At 39.8% G+C, this 20,511-nt stretch overlaps 1 long non-coding RNA gene across 3 annotated transcripts in view; it reads right to left on the bottom strand.

Annotated features, from left to right (window-relative positions):
- Positions 1-10,334: 10,334 nt before the first annotated feature.
- Positions 10,335-20,511, bottom strand: part of LOC145506633 (uncharacterized) — a 37,624-nt gene continuing 27,447 nt past the window's right edge. For 2 of the 3 annotated variants that reach the window (XR_014054087.1, XR_014054089.1), the window contains 2 exons: positions 16,126-16,362; positions 10,335-10,704 (listed from right to left, as the gene is read on the bottom strand). This is a non-coding gene — a long non-coding RNA (uncharacterized LOC145506633). Of the gene's footprint in view, positions 10,705-12,912; positions 14,585-16,125; positions 16,363-20,511 lie in introns of those variants that run through there. The other variant, XR_014054088.1, reaches the window with a different exon arrangement.

Raw genomic sequence — 20,511 nt, 5'->3', positions numbered from 1 at the left:
AAATAAATTACTAAAAAAATTTTTAAAGGATATGTGAGACTAAAACAAAAGAATATGTGAGACTAAAACAAAAGAATATGTGAGACTAAAACAAAAGAATATATGAGACTGAAGTTTGAGGTTCTAGATTGGGTTCTCCAGAAGCAAACCTTGATATGAAGATCCTGTGTAAGTGATTTATTCAGGAAGTGTTTCCTGGGGAGACCAGTAAGGACTGGAGAACCAGGACAGGGAAAGGAAGGAAGCCAAGCAGAGTGTTGTTGTTCAGTCGCTCAGTTATACCTGATTCTTTGTGACTCCATGGACCATAGGCACTCCAGGCTTCCCTGTCCTTCACTATCTCCTGGAGTTTGTTCAAACTCATGTCCTTTGAGTTGGTGATGCCATCCAACCATCTCATCCATTGTTGTCCCCTTCTCCTCCTGCCTTCAATCTTTCCTATCATCAGGGTCTTTTCCAGTGAGTCAGCTCTTGACATCAGGTGGCCAAAGTATTGCAGCCTCAGCTTCAACATCAGTCCTTCCAATGAATATTCAGGACTGATTTCCTTTAGGATGGACTGGTTTGATCTTCTTGCAGTCCAAGGGACTCTCAAGACTTTTCTCCAGCACCACAGTTCAAAAGCATCAATTCTTTGGTGCTCAGCCTTCTTTATGGTCTGTCACATCTCTGTGACTGTCACATCTGTACATGACTACTGGAAAAACCATAGCTTTGACTACACTAACTTTTGTCTGCAAAGTGATGCCTTTGCTTTCACACTGCAGAGCTTAAGCTTCAGCCTTGTCCCTCAGGAAAAATCTAGAGAGTAAATAAACCTCAGAATTGTCCCGAACAGAGGCAAGGGAGCTGAGCTTTCACATTCTGATGTCTGGTGGTCATTTGTTGAGGGCCAGCCCAGGGAAGAAGCAAACCCCAGGCACGCACGTTTTGATTCCTGGTGTACAATAAATCAGCTCTGATAGCCTGAGGGCAGTCCTCCAAAGCAGAACTCAAGTTCCAGACTTTAAAACACAGAAGTCAGAGGTAGAGGCAGTGTAGGTGTATACAGAAACTATTACAAGAAATCTGAGAGGACCTGAAAAAAGCACCAATATTTTCTGCTACAGTCCACCCTTTGCTCTTGGTCAGGCCTTCTTACATTTCATGTCAGGTTCACTCCATTCTTTGAAAACTTCTTGAAGGTTGCTCAAAATTTCTGGGGCAAATTGTATTACAGAAATTGTATATTAAATATGAGAGTCATTAAACACCCTACAGTCTCTCCTGCTGCAACTGGCCCTAAAGGGGTTATATTTTCTCATCTCCCTCTTCTGCCACCTGTTCTAGATTCCTCTCAACCATTCTTCTTTTTTAAAAAGTTATTTATTTATAAAGGTCTTATTATTATTTATTTATTTAGCTGCACCATGTCTTAGTTGTATCAAGCAGGATCTTCATTGCCCCATGCAGGATTTTAGTTAGAGCATGCGAACATCTAGTTCCTTGACCAGGGATCGAACCCAGGCCCCAGGCATTACGATCATGGAGTCTTAGCCACTGGACCATCAGGTAAGTCCCCTCTCAACCACTCTTGAATGTAACAGTGACACTATCTTCATTGCCCTAGTAGAGGACATTTCACTGGGCCTGCATAAGGAATAGAGGCATGCTTATAACCCTAAATCTTTTGATTCTTTTTTCAATACTCTGCTAGGTAATTATTTGTTACAAGTTTCCAGGAGCCATTCCAGTGGCTTATTAGGACCAGCTCCAGGGGCTCTTGCCAGAGTGTTAAATACCAAGTCACAGGACAGTGGCCCTTATATTAATAAAATGGCCCTTATCAACTACTCTGGTTTGGCATCCTCAATACTTAGTTCCAGGCCTGCTCTCCCAGGACCAGAAAGTACACATTCCCCAAGTCCTACAGATATTTTGGCAAATAATTTCTTTCTCCTTAATAAGGTCAAAATTTCCCCAGTTAAGTCATGCTGAAGCTTGACCCTAGTTTTCCATCTAGAAGTCAAAAAGAAAGGTGGGAGAGGGTGGTCATAAGGAGAGCAAATACTGCCTTTCAATGTGTCTGTCTTAGTAGAGGCTTCTGAAAAGTCTCCAAGCACATAGGGGACTGCTTTTGTTTGGAAAAAGAAAGTTTGTCAATCCAGCAGGTTCAGAGTGTTCAGCTGACTCGAGGAATTCAATGCTCTACAGCAAACCCATTCAGATTATCTATCTTGAGTCTCAGGGTCCCCCTCCTTACTTAGTAGAGCCCTGATTTTGGTGCAGGGGATTTGCTGTGGTTAAGTCATCTTCTCTGAGGTTCTGTTACTCTTACAGTTAAGTCTGGTCTTCAGGATAGCCTTTCACTGCCTCAATATTATGAGGGTCTTCAACACTCTTCAAGGCCTGCTGGCTTTCCTATTGTGCCTTAAGTTGATAATTGACTTTTATAGTTGATAATTGTATTTTTCTGGAGAAGGAAATGGCAACTCACTCCAGTAGTCTTGCCTAGAGAATCCTGTGGATGGAGGAGCCTTGTGGGCTGCTGTCCATGGGGTCGCGAAGAGTCGGACACGACTGAGCAACTTCACTTTCACTTTTCACTTTCATGCATTGGAGAAGGAAATGGCAACCCACTCCAGTGTTCTTGCTTGGAGAATCCCAGGGACGGAGGAGACTGGTGGGCTGCCGTCTATGGGGCCGCACAGAGTCGGACTGAAGCGAATGAAGCAGCAGCAGCAGCAGCAAGCTTGTATTTTCCTCGATTTGATGCACTAATAGCACTCAGAAACAACTCACCAGTTCATAGCTTTTGTAATTACAACTTGCTCCATATCTTTCAAATGCACGCAGTGTTCTGTGTGTCAGAGCATCCTTTCCATCCATATGCCACCTTAACACAGGTGAAAGCCTTAGTAACTGTGGGCTAATGCCAGGAAGAGTCAGCAGCCCACCCAACACCAATAAAGAGGCCTTTGTCTTCAGATAGCCATTGAATAACTAACTCAAATCTGGTTTCTAGAGTCTGCTTCCTAAGACCACTGAGGGTACCAGCTACCTTAGGAGGTTCTGAAGAAGCAGTTCCTGAGATGAGGGTTCGTTTGCAAATAATTTCCAAAATAATGATCCTAGGAAGACCAGTAATAGAGTGGTGAACAGAATAGGAAAAGGGAAAAAGCCCAGCACTGGTGTGTTCTCAGGCAGAAGGCTCTCAGAAGGTGGATCTTTGAGGGGAACTCTGGACTCTGAGTGACAGCTCATCATTATCCCAATCTGATAGGAGCTAGACTACAGTACTTGTTCACCCATTTGTCTCTGGACAAAGTCCAGCCGGAATGTAAACCCCTGAATGCTTGCAATTCTCTGTACAGTGTGGACAAAGTGGCTCCAGCAGCCCAAGGACCAGGATGACGGAGCTGCAGGTACCAGTCCATGGAAGAGCAAGTGTGAAGAACGTGGACGTGGTGGGGAGGGCACAGAAAAAGTAGAAAGGGATCCTGGGAATCTGGGATCCACTATATCTGCTACAGTTATATTCCTCTTTTTGTTCGTTTACTGTCTGTTTGTTTGCATAACTTCTTTTATCTTTATTCATTTTTTTCTTCTTAAAGTTTCAAGTTTAATTTACTTGCAGAATGGGTGATAGTTTGCATATAGTACAAAATTCAAATTTTCCAGAAGGTATACAGGAAACATCTTCATGTTTATCCTCTCAGAGATATCCTCTGAGAACAGATTTCACGTGGTACAAAAATCACTAAACATCCTCTGTTTCATGTACATGGAATTCTTCTTTACACTTCTGTCTTCTCATTTAAAGGAGTGAATTCTTTTCTGCATGGGAGCCCAGAACAAAGATGGTATCCCATCAGCAAAAAAGAAACTAAAAGTTATTGAATTGTTGAGTGCTACATAATATGCAGGAAGGAAACTAACAATGAGGCCTAATTCCCCACATCAGTTCAATTCAATCACTCAGTTGTGTCCGACTCTTTATGACCCCATGGACTGCAGCACACCAGGCCTCCCTGTCCATCACCAACTCCTGGAGTTTACTCAAACTCATGTCCTTTGAGTCAGTGATGCCACCCAACTGTCTCATCCTCTGTTGGCCCCTTTTCCTTCTGCCTCCAATCTTTCCCAGCATCAGGGTCATTTCCAATGAGTCAGTTCTTCGCATCAGGTGGCCAAAGTATTGGCGCTTCAGCTTCAGCATCAGTCCTCCCAATGAATATTCTTGACAAATCATCATTGTCCATAGAAGCAGTTTGTTTTCATTCAGTTGATCACTCATGTCAAACTGTGTGACCCTATGGACTGTAGTCCATCAGGCTGCTCTGTCCATGGGATTATCCAGGCAAGAATACTGGAGCAGGTTGCCATTTCCATCTCAGGGGACCTTCCTGACCCAGAGATCGAACCTGAGACTCCTGTATTGGCAGGCAAATTCTTTACCACTGAGCCACCAGAGAAGCCTTTTAAGGAAGCAATAATATTAATAACAATTATCAGTTTAGGGGAAAGCATCTATTAATTAACAAAAATGTTTGTCTCAAAATTTTGAGACAATTTTTTTTTGTTATATTGTGAGAAATAGAGAAATTGTTATAGTATAAGCTGGTAAAATATTGGATGATAATGAAAGGTGATGGATGGGTTTTAGGGCCATCCATCTGACCAGACCTTTAAAGAATACCAAGGGTTTTACTTATTTGGGAAAAAAATACTGTCGAAGTGGAAAGAACAGTAGGTAGAATTAAGAAAACCTATGTGCTGTTCCAGTTTTGCTGGAAACTTGCTGTGTTTTGGTTAATGCACTTAACCTCTCTGTGCTTTCATACTCATCTGTAATCTTCATTCAGGAACATTGTAGAGATGGAAATGAAATAAGTATCTTCAAAGCAAAGCATCTGAGTAATTTTATATGCAGCAATATAATTAATAATACTACTAACATGAGAGATTAGGCTGATAGGCAAAGTTTTTCCTCTTGACTTATATTTAGATGGCACTATTACTTAGCCATCTGAACAAAGTATCTACTGATATAGTTTATTTTCCAAGACCAAGTCAACTCACCCTACAGATAGAAAGGTACAGTTTCACTGCTAACAGTACTGTTGGGGGAATGCAGGATATCAATTGAGGACAAATGATGTGGTCAGCTCCTGGTCCTTACTTTCTTCTGACACACAGAGCTTACTTTCAGGACTCAGTTGGGATGGTTGGGAAGGAGGGACTTGTCAAAAGTTATATGTTATGAAATTAAAAATTGCATATAAACGAGGAAAACCAAGCCTGCAACTGACTACAGACAAATACTGTTTGATTCCACTTATATGAGGTACCTAGAATAGTCCAATTCAGAGTCAGAAAGTATCTTGGTAGATGCCAGAGGCAGGGTGGGGATGGGTTTGGGTGGGGGGATGGAGACTTTGTTTAATGGAGACAGAGTTCCAGTTTAGGAAGGTGAGAAATTCAGAGATGGATGATGGTGAGAATCGCACAACAATGTGAATGCTGCTGAACTGTATGGTTAAACACGGTTAAATAGTCATGTTTTATATTATGTGACTTTTACTACAATTAAAAAAAAAAAGATGTTTGAAGAAATTGAATGAGTGGATGAAATTATCAATTGCTTTTATTATGTTGTTTCCTAAGAGCACAGAGATACTTTAAAGCTCCTGATCTTCCAGTATAGTCATGCTTGCATATTTCTTTATGCAGTTCTCTGTCCATCAAGTGTCTACATATCACAGGCTGCGTTACATGGATCTTGAGAACAACCATTGTAGACCACCAGATCCCAAAGTGAATTGTTATTTTGCCTGAATTATCCCTGTAATAGTTTTCTGTTGTTGCTGTAACAAATGTCTGCAAACTTGATTTGAAACGGCATACATTTATTATCTCAAAGTTCAGTAGGGCAGAAGTCCGAGGACAGCAGGCTGATTTGCTTAGGGCATCACAGGGCAGAAACGAGGGTGTGGGTAGTGCTATGTTTCTTTTTGAAGGCTGTAGGTCTCCTTCTAGTTGTCGGCAAAATTCAGCTCCATGTGGTTGTAGAACTGATGCCTTATCTCCATACTGGCTATCTGCTAGTGGCTGCCCTTAGCATCTGGTTTCCTGTCTACAATTCCTACAGGTTGTTTCCTGTGTCTCAGGGCCAGCAATAATGCACTGAACCTTTCCCACACAGTTGCTTCTCTTCTGTGTCCTCTCTTTATGCCACATCTCTCTCACTGACCATTCTGCTTTCCTCTTTTAAAAGCTCAAGTGATTGGATTGAGCCCACCAGATAATCCAGGATAATCTCCTGTTTTAAGGTCTGTAACCTTAATCACATCTGCAAAGACCCTTTTCCTGTAACATAGTCCAAGGTTTGAGGGATTAAGACATAGTGTGGAAATCTTTGGGGGTCATTATTCTGCCCATTGCAATCTCAAAGACCAGAAGAAGAGCCATTATGGGATATTACATCCTCATATGGCTTCCCTGGTGGCTCAGTGGTATAGAACCCCCTGCCAATGCAGGAGACACAGGGATGTTGCCTTCCTTCTAAAATTACTTATTGTGATTAATTATTAGCTATTTCCTGGTTTATCTAGAAAGTATTACAAAAACCATAGGAAGTAGGTGAGATACTAAGATAGGGAAAGGAGAGGGGGTGTGTGTATGTGGCACATTTGCTTCTCCTGATGTTACCTTCCATATTCAGAGAGATTCTCTAGCAAAAGAAACTTTTGGTCTCTCTTATATACTGCCTCATTTCTCCTACTATTATGTGGCTGATGACTTTGGAGGAGGAACTGGGACTGCAGGGATCAGCCCCTGTTGAGGGTCACATTTGGGATCTGTCTGCCTGTGGGGAGTATGAGCACCAGTCTGCCTTTGGCCACATGATAAGCTCATGGTAAATTCTCTGCCTTGTAGGGGAAGGACTCTAATTGTTGCCTATAATTGAGTGTATATGTTCAAATTGATTAAATCATTCTTCCAGGCCAATTCAACCATGAACAAGTCAAGCTCAATTTTTTAGATATCAGTTCAGTTCAGTTCAGTCACTCAGTCGTGTCTGACTCTTTGTGACCCCATGAATTGCAGCACGCCAGGCCTCCCTGTCCATCACCAACTCCCGGAGTCCACCCAAACCCATTTCCATTGAGTCAGTGATGCCATCCAACCATCTCATCCTCTGTTGTCCCCTTCTCCTCCCGCCCCCAATCCTACCCAGCATTAGGGTCTTTTCCAATGAGTCAACCCTTCGCATGAGGTGGCCAAAGTATTGGAGTTTCAGCTTCAACATCAGACCTTCCAATGAACACCCAGGATTGATCTCTTTTAGGATGGATTGATTGGATCTCCTTGCAGTCCAAGGGACTCTCAAGAGTCTTCTCCAACACCACAGTTCAAAAGCATCAATTCTTCAGCGCTCAGCTTTCTTCACTGTCCAACTCTCACATCCATACATGACCACTGGAAAAACCATAGCCTTGACTAGATGGACCTTTGTTGGCAAAGTAATGTCTCTGCTTTTAAATATGCTATCTAGGTTGGCCATAACCTTCCTTCCAAGGAGTAAGCGTCTTTTAATTTCATGGCTGCAGTCACCATCAGCAGTGATTCTGGAGCCCCCCAAAAATAAAGTCTGACACTATTTCCACTGTTTTCCCATCTATTTGCCATGAAGTGATGGGACCAGATGCCATGATCTTAGTTTTCTGAACATTGAGCTTTAAGCCAACTTTTTCACTCTCCTCTTTCACCTTCATCAAGAGGCTCTTTAGTTCTTCTTCACTTTCTGCCATAAGGGTGGTGTCATCCGCATATCTGAGGTTATTGATATTTCTCCCGGCAATCTTGATTCCAGCTTGTGTTTCTTCCAGCCCAGTGTTTCTCATGATGTACTCTGCATATAAGTTAAATAAGCAGGGTGACAATATACAGCCTTGACATACTCCTTTCCCTATTTGGAACCAGTCTGTTGTTCCATGTCCAGTTCTAACTGTTGCTTCCTGACCTGCATACAGGTTTCTCAAGAGACAGGTCAGATGGTCTGGTATTCCCATCTCTTTCAGAATTTTCCACATAGTGAGTCACTATTACATGCAGACCAACGTATCTCATACTATGGAGTAGACAAAGATGAATTGAGACCCCATATATAAAACAGGAGAACAAAGATATCTTTTCTCTCTTCTCTTTCAAATCACTCCAACAAAAATAATATAGTACAATGAATAATAGTGAGTTGAGAAAGCAACGAGAAGGAGGAAGGCAATATATATAAACCGATACTTTTATCTTTTATAGTAGAGGAAGGGGAAAGGTGGATGTCAGAAGATCTAAGTCTGACCAATTAAACATATTGACCAATTTAAACATATTTTCAGAAACCCAGGAAGGTTCTAGAAAACCTAGTAACAATGATATGATTAGCTAAAATTAAGGGGGGGAGGGATGAATGATGGGAAGAAATACAAATGTACTAGTTTTACCATTAGTTGAAATAGGAAGACAGTAGATACTGTCTGAAGAAACAGTGTTTATTTTCTTTTATAAATTTTAATTATAAATTTTATCACTGGATTAAAAATAAAATACACATATACAGAAGGAAACTTAAACAACAGCAAATAAAATTATTAGTAAATAGTACAATGAAAAATTGGAAAAAACAAAAATAAGAATAGAAAGGTAACATGGAACTGAAAGTTATATTTTATATCAACAGCTATAAATGATATAACCTCCTTTAAAAAGATAAAGACTCTCAAATTGTATCAAAATATAAAATCTAGGCATATGATATATAGAATAACATACACATAAAACACACTGACAAAGAAAGGTTGAAAATGAAAGAATGAACAAAAACTTACCACACAAATAAAAAAAGTCACTGAAAAAGAGATAAACTAGTTTTCAAATATATGAAGAGATCCTAACCTCATAATAAATGTAATTCAAAATAAAACTACTCTACAGGAGCCTGTCCACTCATAAAATTAGCAAAGATCAAAAGTCAGGTAGCACATTAGTTGTTGGAGGTGAGACTATGCAGACACTTTTATGTATTGCTGGAAGGACTGTAAATTAGCCCAGCATTCATAGAATGTAACTTGATGTACAAATGCACTGACTCTATGATGCAGCAATTCCAGTTTAATGAATTTATTCGAGAGCAGTCCTCACACATATGTACAAGACTCTTCAATGCATATTATCTATAAGAGCAAATATTTGAGAGTAGTTCAATATGTCCATTAATCAAACTTATTGAAGCCATTAAGAATGAAACTGTGGCTTTCAATGTATTTGTGCAAAATGAGTTCCAAGATTAAGGGGGAAAGAAAGTGTCTCTATCAAAGGTCATTGCAAGCCCACATATTGCTTTTGTACAAATTAGAAAAAGATATTCCCTTCTCCTGCAAGGATGCAGTCTCTGCCTGGGTCCTTTTGTAAGTGGAGCAGGAGAGAACTTTAGCCTACATGCATCTCTCAACCACACACTTGTATGGAGAAGAGTTATACATGGGTGCCCTGACTCTAGAGCAAAAACTTGCATTAGTTTTTAATATGGCATTTTAGAAAAAAGAACATCTCATCTTCATTTCTATTCTTTTAGTACATAAGCATACTATCAAACAATTACGTGAGTAGAAATAATGAATTGAAGATATCTTATTGTAACAAAGAAAATAATAATTGGTGGATCATTAAGATGTAAGCATTTAATGAAAAGAGTAACATTTTATTTACCAGGCAATCTTAATTTGCTTCCTGAAATGAATTAATTGATTAATTAATTTAATGCTTAACACCATTTGTTACCTCTGAATAGAATCACTAAAGTTTAAATTAGTAAAGCTTGTAAACAATGAATTGGAAGATGGATCTCAGATTTGTATCAAATAAATGTTGTAGTATATGTTTCTATATACCTCTCGATAGATATTTCATATTAATAAATATAAATGGTATAAGCTTTCTATCAATTTATATATTTAGAAAGAGAATCAATTATCTACAAATTTGGCCCATAGTATACTCAGATACAGTTTGTTTTAGAGTTATTAAAACACATATACATCAACATTTCAGTAACTTAACACGTAATAACCCAATGCAGATGTTTCTGGTTGGTTGATGGCTTTCTGACTCCATGGACTGTAACCTCCCAGGTTCCTCCATCCATGGGATTTTCTAGGCAAGAATATTGGAGTGGGTTGCCATGTCCTTCTCCAAGGGGGTCTTCCCAACCCAGGGATCAAATCTGGGTCTCCCACAGCACAGGTAGACTCTTTACCATCTGAGCCACCAGGGAAGCCACCACACACACACACACATTTTTAATTAATTATTTAATTTTGACTGTGCTGGATCTCTATTGCTGCACAGGCTTTTCTGTAGTTGTGGCAAGCAGGGTCTACTCTTCATTGTGGTTCACAGGCTTCTCATTGTGGTGATTTCTCTTGTTGTGGCGCACAGGCTCTAGGGCACAGGCTTAATAGTTGTGGCAATGGGCTTAGTTGCTCTGTGGCAGATGAGATCTTCCTGGGCCAGGGAATGAACCCATGTCTCCTGCATTGGCAGGTGGATTATTTACCACTGAGCCATCAGAGAAGCTCATGGCTTTCTTCTTGAATGATCTGGATACAGACTCTTTCCATCTTGTGCTCTGCCATGACCTTGGGTCTTGGAATCCTCTGCATACAGCTGACAGAAAAGAAAAGAAAGTAGAGAATCCTGCCTCTTAAAAGCCTTGGACAGTGACAACTATCACTTCTACTCTCATTACATTGGTGAATTCTAGTCTTATGACCACACTTAAATACAAAGGCTGCTGGAAATGTCTGTAGCGCCACAGCTGTCAACCAGGAGCAATGATATAGCATGAAAGGGGGAGTATGAATTTTGGGTGAACAGCTAAATATCTCTGCCACAGAGTTGAACCCTGTAGGACACTATCTGACTGAATAATAACTTTGAATTTAGATATTTGACATTTTGTCAGCCCAGGATTGACATATACCATACATGGGATGGAAGTTCAAAAGTGAATAAAATACATGATGATTCTTGAAGGACTTGCCTATATGTGTAGTCTCTTTTCCTGGGATTCTTCTACCCAAAGTTTATTTCAAAAATTTCAGTGGACAATCTCAGTCAAAAATATACTGAGCTTTTCTGTAAATTCAACCTGCATTTATCAGGCATTATATTCATGGACCTTCACTGTAGCTGACACTGGTGACTGCTTCCTCTTTCATAGCCTTGTCTTCTCTTTTGTCTGTGTTTTCTTCTCTTTTTTCTCATTTCTGAACATTTCATCTCAGGCCTCTCCCCACATTTCTTCTCTTAATGCTCTTTAAATATGAGTGTTCCTTGAAGGTTAACCCTGACTCAGCACTCTGCCTCTTCCAAACCTTCCTGGAATGATCTTATCCTTCCTAAAATTATAACCATCACCTGCATGCAGTTGGTGCTCAGATTTGTTTCTCTAGAACTTATCTTTTACCTGAACTTCAGGCCATGCTTCCATGCGGAACATTTTCCCTGGACATCACACAAAAATTTCCACTAAGTTCAAACATACCTCTTTCTAAAGTTTCTCTCCCTCCGGTATTTTCTGTCTTAAAATTAGACACTATTTATCCAATTATATAAGCCAAAGTCTTCATGCGTGACCCTGTTTATTTCAACATTAATCATAAGCATAGCTGGCTTATTTTACCTCTTAAAAATACTTCATTCCTTTTTATTCCTCTCCTATTATTATTGCCTTCATTTGGAACTTTAAAATTTTAACTCTGGATTACTAAAATGATCTCATCTTGGGTCCCTTACTCTAGTCCTCTCTTTATTTTTTTGTTTTTTTTTGTTTTTTTTTGTTTTTTTTTGTTTTTTTGTTTTTTTTTTTTAATAAATTTATTTATTTTACTTGGGGGCTAATTACTTTACAATATTGTAATAGTTTTTGCCATACATTGACAAGAATCAGCCATGGGTAGTCCTCTCTTTAGATTGCACACATTTGCTAATAGTGCTTCCACTCCTGACCTAGTGGTTCAGGATATCCTGAATCTAGTCAGGATTTTCCATTTGAGTTTTTACAGTAGCTCTTAGGTGATTTTGATCACCAGCCAATTTTGGAAATCACTGTCCTAGAATAAGTCCTGTGAGCAAGCCCCAAACAGCAGATTATATGGCAACCAATCCCTGTGTATATTTTCAGGCCTTTATAGACTATCTCTTGGTTTTCTAAGCCCTGAAAACAACAAAGGAGTGACATTGAGGCTCTGGCATGATATGTCTAGTTCCTTCCATTGCTTCAAGTTCAATTCAATTCAATTCAATTACCATCACTACAGAGTGACTGTGAATTTGAGGAACCCTTGGTTCATACTGTGAATTTTATACACCTCTGTGTTCAGTGCATTGGTGAGGTTGTGGAAGTTTTTCATCAAGCCATGTCAGGCAAATATTAAGGAATGAATCAATGTATTGGCAAGCTGGGATCTCTCAGGAACCTACTATATAACCTTGATGCTGAGCTCTGAATGCCATCAAGTAATAGAAATAGAGAAGAGCAGTAAATGGATGAATATGTATCTGTGTTTCTTAGATTGGCTACTTTATGATAAAAGGAGTTTGTGGGGAGGATATTGGGAAGCTCACCAAGTGGGCTGGAGGTATAAGAAAGGGCTGGCTGGTCAAGGAAGGAAGCTTGGAAGTATAGGAAGCAGAAAAGAGAGCAGTCCTGTTACAGAGAGAGAATAAAAGCTAAGCAGCTGATGAATGACAAATATCCATTGCCGAGCACCTAAGGAAATAAAGGGGAGAAAGGAAAAAAGGTGGGGAAACAAGACTGAGCAAGTAGGGAAAATACTAGGTTTAAGCATGATATAAACAGCCACACAGGAATTTTATTTCGTTTCTCTTTGTTTTTATTATTTTTTAAATTAATCAAAAGAAAATATCTTATGTACTTGATAACAATACATCTGGTCCTAATAATCCTAGAAATCTCTATTTATAGACATCAAATGTGCTGTTGAAATTAAACATAATGCATGAACAAAAATTGCAAGATACTTTTTCAGTAAAGTATAACACAAAGGGAATAAAGAAATTCTTTCCTCAAATTAATGGTGAATTCTTTTGTCATGAGAATAGGAGTTTATATTCATTTCACTGAAAGCCCATAAATTGTTCTAGACAAGAAAAACAAAAGTAGCCCAAGGCAGTATTTTCATTATAGAAAAAGGCACATGTCCATGAATATCTAGTTTAATATTAACAAAAGTCATTCAATTAGCTATGCATGTGCCATTGTTATGAATATTTATTCACTTCTCAACTAAGTAACACTGATATCTTTTATTCACTAGTTCAGAGATTCAGATGTTATAAACATTACCCTTCGTGCCCTGGTGTGACATAAAGAGATTTGAGTCCAAAAAAGATCTGACACTTCCCACCACTGAAAATGCAAATTTCTTTAGAACTTTCAACTTTTTGTTATGGAAAATGCCTTTGTTATTTGCTGATTTTATTTCTTCTGTAGAATCATTCAAAGAAAAACCATCCTGATGAGTTAATATTGGTTCTTTAATAATAAAGATTTTTAAAAATCTAAAAAATGGTTTCCTTTTCCTCATCGCTTGGAATCTCTCTAGGTGGCTCAAAGAAAGAGAAAAGCACGTAAAATGCAGGTGAATGAGATTATTTAGAGCAGGAATAGCAAATTCCCTTGTCTATGACAGGCTTTGCTAGTCGGTTTGGGTACTCTTTTCTGCTAAGCCCAGATATGGTTTCTATAGCCAAAACTCACTTCTTCATTTCAGTTACTCAGTTATGTATGACTTTCTGCAATCCCATGGACTGCTGCACTCCAGGCTTCCCTGTCCATCACCAACTCCTGGAGTTTACTCAAACTCATGTCCATTGAGTTGGTGATGCCATCCAACCATCTCATCCTCTGTCCTCTCCTTCTCCTCCTGCTCTCAATCTTTCCCAGCATCATGATCTTTTCCAATGAGTTAGCTCTTTGCATCAGGTGGCCAAAGTATTGGTGTTTCAGCTTCAGCCTCAGTCCTTCCAATGAATATTCAGGACTGATTTCCTTTAGGATGGACTGGTTGGATCTCCTGCAGTCCAAGGGACTCTCAAGAATCTTCTCCAACACCACAGTTGAAAATCATCAATTCCTCAGCGCTCAGCTTTCTTTATAGTCCAACTCTCACATCCATACATATGCTTTTGATCTATAGGACTTGGCATATAAGATGAAACATGCTGGCTATCCATAATTTAGATCAATTCAGGAAAAAAACAAGTTTCTGCATGCTACCCTATTTAGAAGATGTATAGAGCACAAATGACTCAACAGTATCAATTTCCATCATTTGGAAAGTCTTATACTATCCAACCAGTAGTGACTTGGAATCTCCTATTTTCCCTTATTCTCTCAATTTTGACTTCTTCCAGCACCACTGAGAATGATTGTCTAAACCCTTACATTCTTCTCTTCTGGGCTTTTATCCTCTGATTTATCTTCCCTGACCAGGCATTCCCTATTTCAGCAGGCTCTGTTCTAGAAATGAAACACACACACACACACATTAAGTTTGTATGCTCCCAGAAAATTTTGGTTCATAGAATGAAGTGTTTTTTTAAATAAATATCATGTAATGCCTGTAGATTTCTGTTGCCTAGGCTTTATCTACTCTCTACTCTCTTAAATAAATTCTTTTCATTAACTACAATTAAATTATCAAATTTTCTATATATGCCAAGTTTCATTTCACAAAAACACCAGAAACAATCTCTCCAACAAAGATATTTTCATGTTTTATATACTATCCTCCTTGGTTTTTCAATAAGAAATCCTATCAAACAAGTCTGTCTTTAAGAGGGCTGAAATCCCTTCTAGTTAGGCTCAAACACTGCTGTTTTTCTTTACCTAGGCGATTCCTACATCTTTATTCTTATTTCAGATAGAGTTTGGGGGACACTTTCTCAAAGAAGCTTTCCATTCTTGACTTCCTAGTTTCAAGTCCCTTACTAATTACTAGCGACTAGTACATAAGATGATGTTGTTCTCTTTTGTTTACCTGTCCTCTGCATTCATTGAAGCAATTTTTTTCTATTACTAGCTGTTTCTACTACTAGACTATAAACTTTGTGAGATTAGGAGCTATAATTTGGCCACCTGAGGCGAAAAGCTAACTCATTGGAAAAGACTCTGATGCTGGGAAAGATTGAAGACAGGAGGAGAAGGGGACAACAGAGGACGAGATAGTTGGATGGCATCACTGACTCAGTGGACATGAGTTTGAACAGATTCCAGGAGATGGTGAAGGACAGAGAAGCCTGGCATTCTGCAGTTTGAGGGATTGCAAAAGTTGGACACAACTTAGCAACTGAACAGCAACAACAAATCTGATTTTGCTTTACATTATCTACCCGATGCTTAGCACAAATGTGACCTGTACTTGTGGCTCAATAAATAATGGTTAAATGAATAAGTATTCATTCAAATGAATGTCACTTCAAGGTACAGGTGACATGATAGTCTAGTACTTAGTGCATTTGAAGGCCAGAGGAGAAAATATCTTAGCCCAAAGGAATCTCCAGTGGACAGTGTCAACTATCTGTGACAGGACAAAGAGAAAACTTCTCCTGGGAAGGAGGTAAAGCTCCTTCCTTCCACTCTTCAGTGGATGCCACATAAGGGGCCTTCTAATACTTTCAAAAGATTGTCTACGATAGCTGCCTGCATTACCAGAGTGCTTCAGATTTCAGCTCCATTTCTTTGAATGTGAGCTCTCATCTCCCTCCAAATGGCCCCTCTAGGGCCTCAGCTGTTTGATGGGTCCACTATCCAGTCACTGGGTTAGAGTGAAGAGATCAGTTAAGCAATGGGATAGCAGTGTTCTCCTGTCCAAGGGCTCAGAGTGACCTGGATATCACGGGATCCTTAGTACTTCAGGCTTGTTTCCCTGTTTTTGTACCTTGGGTCAACATCATAAAAGTGACTGAAATTGCTGTCCTCAGTTGGTATGGAATTAAGGAGAAACTTTGGTCCTTATAACCATTAAAACCTTAATTAAGTCAAAAATGGGAACTCATTACCTCCTGCGTAGCTTGTCCTCTAGCTTTCAAATTACATCCCTGCTACACGTCTGGGCCTGCAGTCTCCACTTCTAACCAAAAGGCACTTTGCCCTCCAAACTGATCAGCAGACAGTCTTGTCCCATCATGAAGGCAGAAGTCAGCTCTTCACTGAACAATGCTTCCGTTTGATAGTCAAGATGGACGGAAAGTATATAGTATTTGACCTTCAGGAAAATGCTGGAAAACTCCACTGCACTGTGAAAGGCAAATTATAAATTTCTTGAAAAAAAGACTGTCTTACCTACTTCTTATGGCCTGCCCAGTGCCTAACAATTATTTGTACTAAGTAAAAATTATTGGTTAACTGATTATTTTGCAGATGGATTAAATGGACATTGTCTGTGAGGGTGCCTACACTGTGATAAACAAGAACTGATAGTTGTTCCCTGAGATGCTGGTGCTAGAGAGAGTATTTAATGAGAGCAGGTTACCAAGCTGCACCCCACAAATATTATGGCTCTTCGTGTATGAGGTAGGGGCTTCCCAGGTGAAAGAATCCACCTGCCAATGCAGGAGACACAGGAGATGTGGGTTCGATCCCTGGATCGGGACGATCCCCTGGAGAAGAAAATGACAACCACTCCAGTATTCTTCGGAGAAGGCAATGGCACCCCACTCCAGTACTCTTGCCTGGAAAATCCCATGGACGGAGGAGCCTGGTAGGCTACAGTCCATGGGGTCGCTAAGAGTCAGACACGACTGAGCGACTTCACTTCCACTTTTCCCTTCCATGCACTGGAGAAGGAAATGGCAACCCACTCCAGTATTCTTGCCTGGAGAATCCCGGGGACGGCGGAGCCTGGTGGGCTGCCGTCTATGGGGTCTCATAGAGTCGGACACGACTGAAGCGACTTAGCAGCAGCAGCAGCCAGTATTCTTACCTGGGAAATTCCATGGACAGAGGAGCGTGATGGGCTATAGCCCATGGCGTCATAAAGAGTTAGACATGACTTAGTGACGAGCATAGGCACAAGTACGAAATAGATCCTTGAAAGCCCTACTTCATAGTTTCCCTACTTGACTCACCACACTGGATCCAATCTAAAACACTGTCAGTTGTAGAAAGGAACATTATTTGCCTATCTCTAAGAAAGAAAGAGAGATTGTCAATTAACTTGTGCTATAGTATATAAGTACTGTGTGTAGTACTTATGAAGGCATAGGTCAGAAACTGCAACCAGATTTTAGAGTTGTAAAAATGTACAAACATGAAACACTGTTTTTGAGCATTTGGAGTGATTGTAAGGGTATATTGTTGTTAGTGGTAACCATGAAGCAACAACTTGAAGGTCAGAGGAGGAGAGGAGGGTAAAAATATGCCATTAATATGAGAAAAGCCTGAAGATGATTACTGTTGTTGTTGTTTAGTCACTGTCTTGTCTGACTGTTTGTGACCCCGTGGATTGTAGTCCGCCAGGGTCATCTGTCCATGGGATTACCCAGGCAAGAATGCTGGAGTGGGTTGGCCTCCTCCAGTGTATCTTCCAGATGCAGGGATCGATCCTGTGTCTCCTGCAATGGCAGGCATACTCTTGGAGCCACCTAGGAAACCCACAGATGATTTCTAGCTGTCAGTGAATAAGTTTGTAAACAACCAGGGTGAATCCATATTTTTGTACTTTGAAGCTCAAAACACCAACACTCTTGGTTTGATTTACAAATTCATTCTGTGAAAAGCTTAATGAAATTGAAATACTTAACCACATGTAATTGTTCATTCTGATGTCTTTTTTGAAGGGAAACTACATACAAAAATGTGACAGTCTTATAATTAGAGTCTATAAGAACAGGAAATGATATCTATATAAACAGTCAAGTGGATCTGCAGTCCTGATTTGGTTCTGACAACCTATGTTCAGTTGAGTAGTCACTCTTTATCAGTTCTGTCCAATAGAAATAAAAGGTGAAACCACATAGGCTACTTTGAATTTTCTAGCAGCCATATTTCAAAAAGTTAAAAGAAACAGGTGAAATTAATGTTAAAGTGTATTTAGTGGAGCATATCCCAAATACTATCATGTCAACGTCTAAACTATAAAGTAATAATGAGTGAGTTATTTAACATTGTGTTTTTCATGCTGTCTTCAAACTCAAGTGTATATTTCCCACTTCAGTCAGTTTTAACTGACCGCATTTCTAATGCTCAGTGGCCACATATGGCTGCCACATTGGATAATGTAGCTTTCTAGTCTCTCTGGCAGTTTATGTATCTCTATATTAGAAGAGTATCTGCTCCTCTATAATTCCTCCATGACGGTTTACTGGGGAAACCTCCTGGAATGGGTGCTGAATTCCCTTAAGATTTCTTTCCCATTTCCAAATATCATAGTTATTATCAGTATAATTACAAAGTAAGCATGATTATATGTCACTGGAAGTTAAGCTTGTATATATAGCTTTACCTAATTCAGAAACAAACTATCTTACTTTGACATAGCTTTAGCTATCTCATATACATATTTTATGTACAGCAGACACATTTGTGTGTCTCAAATTCAAATGTCAGTCTCAAATTCAGATTCTGGTTTTGTTCATCTGAGACTGAATTGGTAGCCAAATTATAAGGGATACAAAGAAATGAAAGACACATGGTCCCTTTCCTTCAGGAACTTACACTGTTAACTTAGGGAGAAATGCATGGGCCCCAATGAGCTCTAAGATACTGCCCCAAATACTTTGGCACACTGGAATTTTGTTAAGATAAATATAACATAAAATAAGCAGGATACTAGCTAGGTTTTGTATGTCCTGTTGACGAGTAAGAATTTTCATTGTAATGGGTTCAGGTAATGAGCTGACTTGTATTCTTATTGAATACCAATTCTGATGCCATAGATATTTTCGATTTTTCAAAGGATTTCAAAGCAATTCACGACACCACTAAAACAGTTCTTGCTGGTTATTATCTTAGTTTTATGTCAGTTCTTAACAAAGCATATATGTTAGCCCTTAGAATGACACAACTGCAAAAATACAGATTATGATGATTCAGTTCAGTTCAGTTCAGTCGCTCAATCGTGTACGACTCTTTGCAACCCCATGAATCGCAGCATGCCAGGCCTCCCTGTCCATCACCAACTCCTGGAGTTTACCCAAACCCATGCCCATCGAGTTGGTGATGCCATCCGGCCATCTCATCCTCTGTCATCCCCTTCTCCTCCTGCCCCCAATCCTTCCCAGCATTAGGGGCTTTTCCAATGAATCGACTCTTTGCATGAGGTGGCCAAAGTATTGGAGTTTCAGCTTCAACATCAGTCCTTCCAATGAACACCCAGGACTGATCTCCTTTAGGGTGGACTGGTTGGACCTCCTTGCAGTCCAAGGGACTCTCAAGGGTCCTCTCCAACACCACAGTTCAAAAACATCAATTCTTTGGCACTCAGCTTTCTTCACCTTCCAACTCTCACATCCATACACGACTACTGGAAAAACCATAGCCTTGACTAGACGGACTTTTATTGACAAAGTAATGTCTCTGCTTTTAAATATGCTCTCTAGGTTGGTCATAACCTTCCTTCCAAGGAGTAAGCATCTTTTAATTTCATGGCTGCAATCACCATCTGCAGTGATTTTGGAGCCCCAAAAAATAAAGTCAGCCATTGTTTCCACTGTTTCCCCATCTATTTCCCATGAAGTGATGGGACCAGACGCCATGATCTTAGTTTTCTGAATGTTGAGCTTTAAGCCAACTTTTTCACTCTCCTCTTTCACTTTCATCAAGAGGCTCTTTAGTTCTTCTTCGTTTTCTGCGAAGACACCACCAGAAGTGTGGTGTCATCTGCATATCTGAGGTTATTGATATTTCTCCCAGCAATCTTGATTCCAGCTTGTGTTTCCTCCAGCCCAGCATTTCTCATGATGTACTCTGCATATAAGTTAAATAAGCAAGGTGAGAATATACAGCCTTGATGTACTCCTTTTCCTATTTGGAACCAGTCTGTTGTTCCATGTCCAGTTCTAACTGTTGCTTCCTGACCTGCAGACAGGTTTCTCAAGAGACAGGTCAGATGGTCTGGTATTCCCATCTCTTTCAGAATTTTCCACAATTTATTGTGATCCACACAGTCAAAGGCTTTGGCATAGTCAATAAAGCAGAAATAAATGTTTTTCTGGAACTCTCTTGCTTTTTCGATGATCCAGCCGATGTTGGCAATTTGATCTCTGGTTCCTCTGCCTTTTCTAAAACCAGCTTGAACATATGGAAGTTCACGGTTCACGTATTGCTGAAGCCTGGCTTGGAGAATTTTGAGCATTACTTTACTAGCGTGTGAGATGAGTGCAATTGTGTGGTAGTTTGAGCATTCTTTGGCATTGCCTTTCTTTGGGATTGGAATGAAAACTGAC

This window comes from Giraffa tippelskirchi, chromosome 5 (genome assembly GCF_054371585.1).
Source record: "Giraffa tippelskirchi isolate mGirTip1 chromosome 5, T2T-mGirTip1v1.2.pri, whole genome shotgun sequence".
Taxonomy (NCBI): Eukaryota; Metazoa; Chordata; class Mammalia; order Artiodactyla; family Giraffidae; genus Giraffa; species Giraffa tippelskirchi.
Note: the sequence above shows the minus strand (reverse complement) of the source record. Positions and strands in the feature narration are given on the sequence as shown.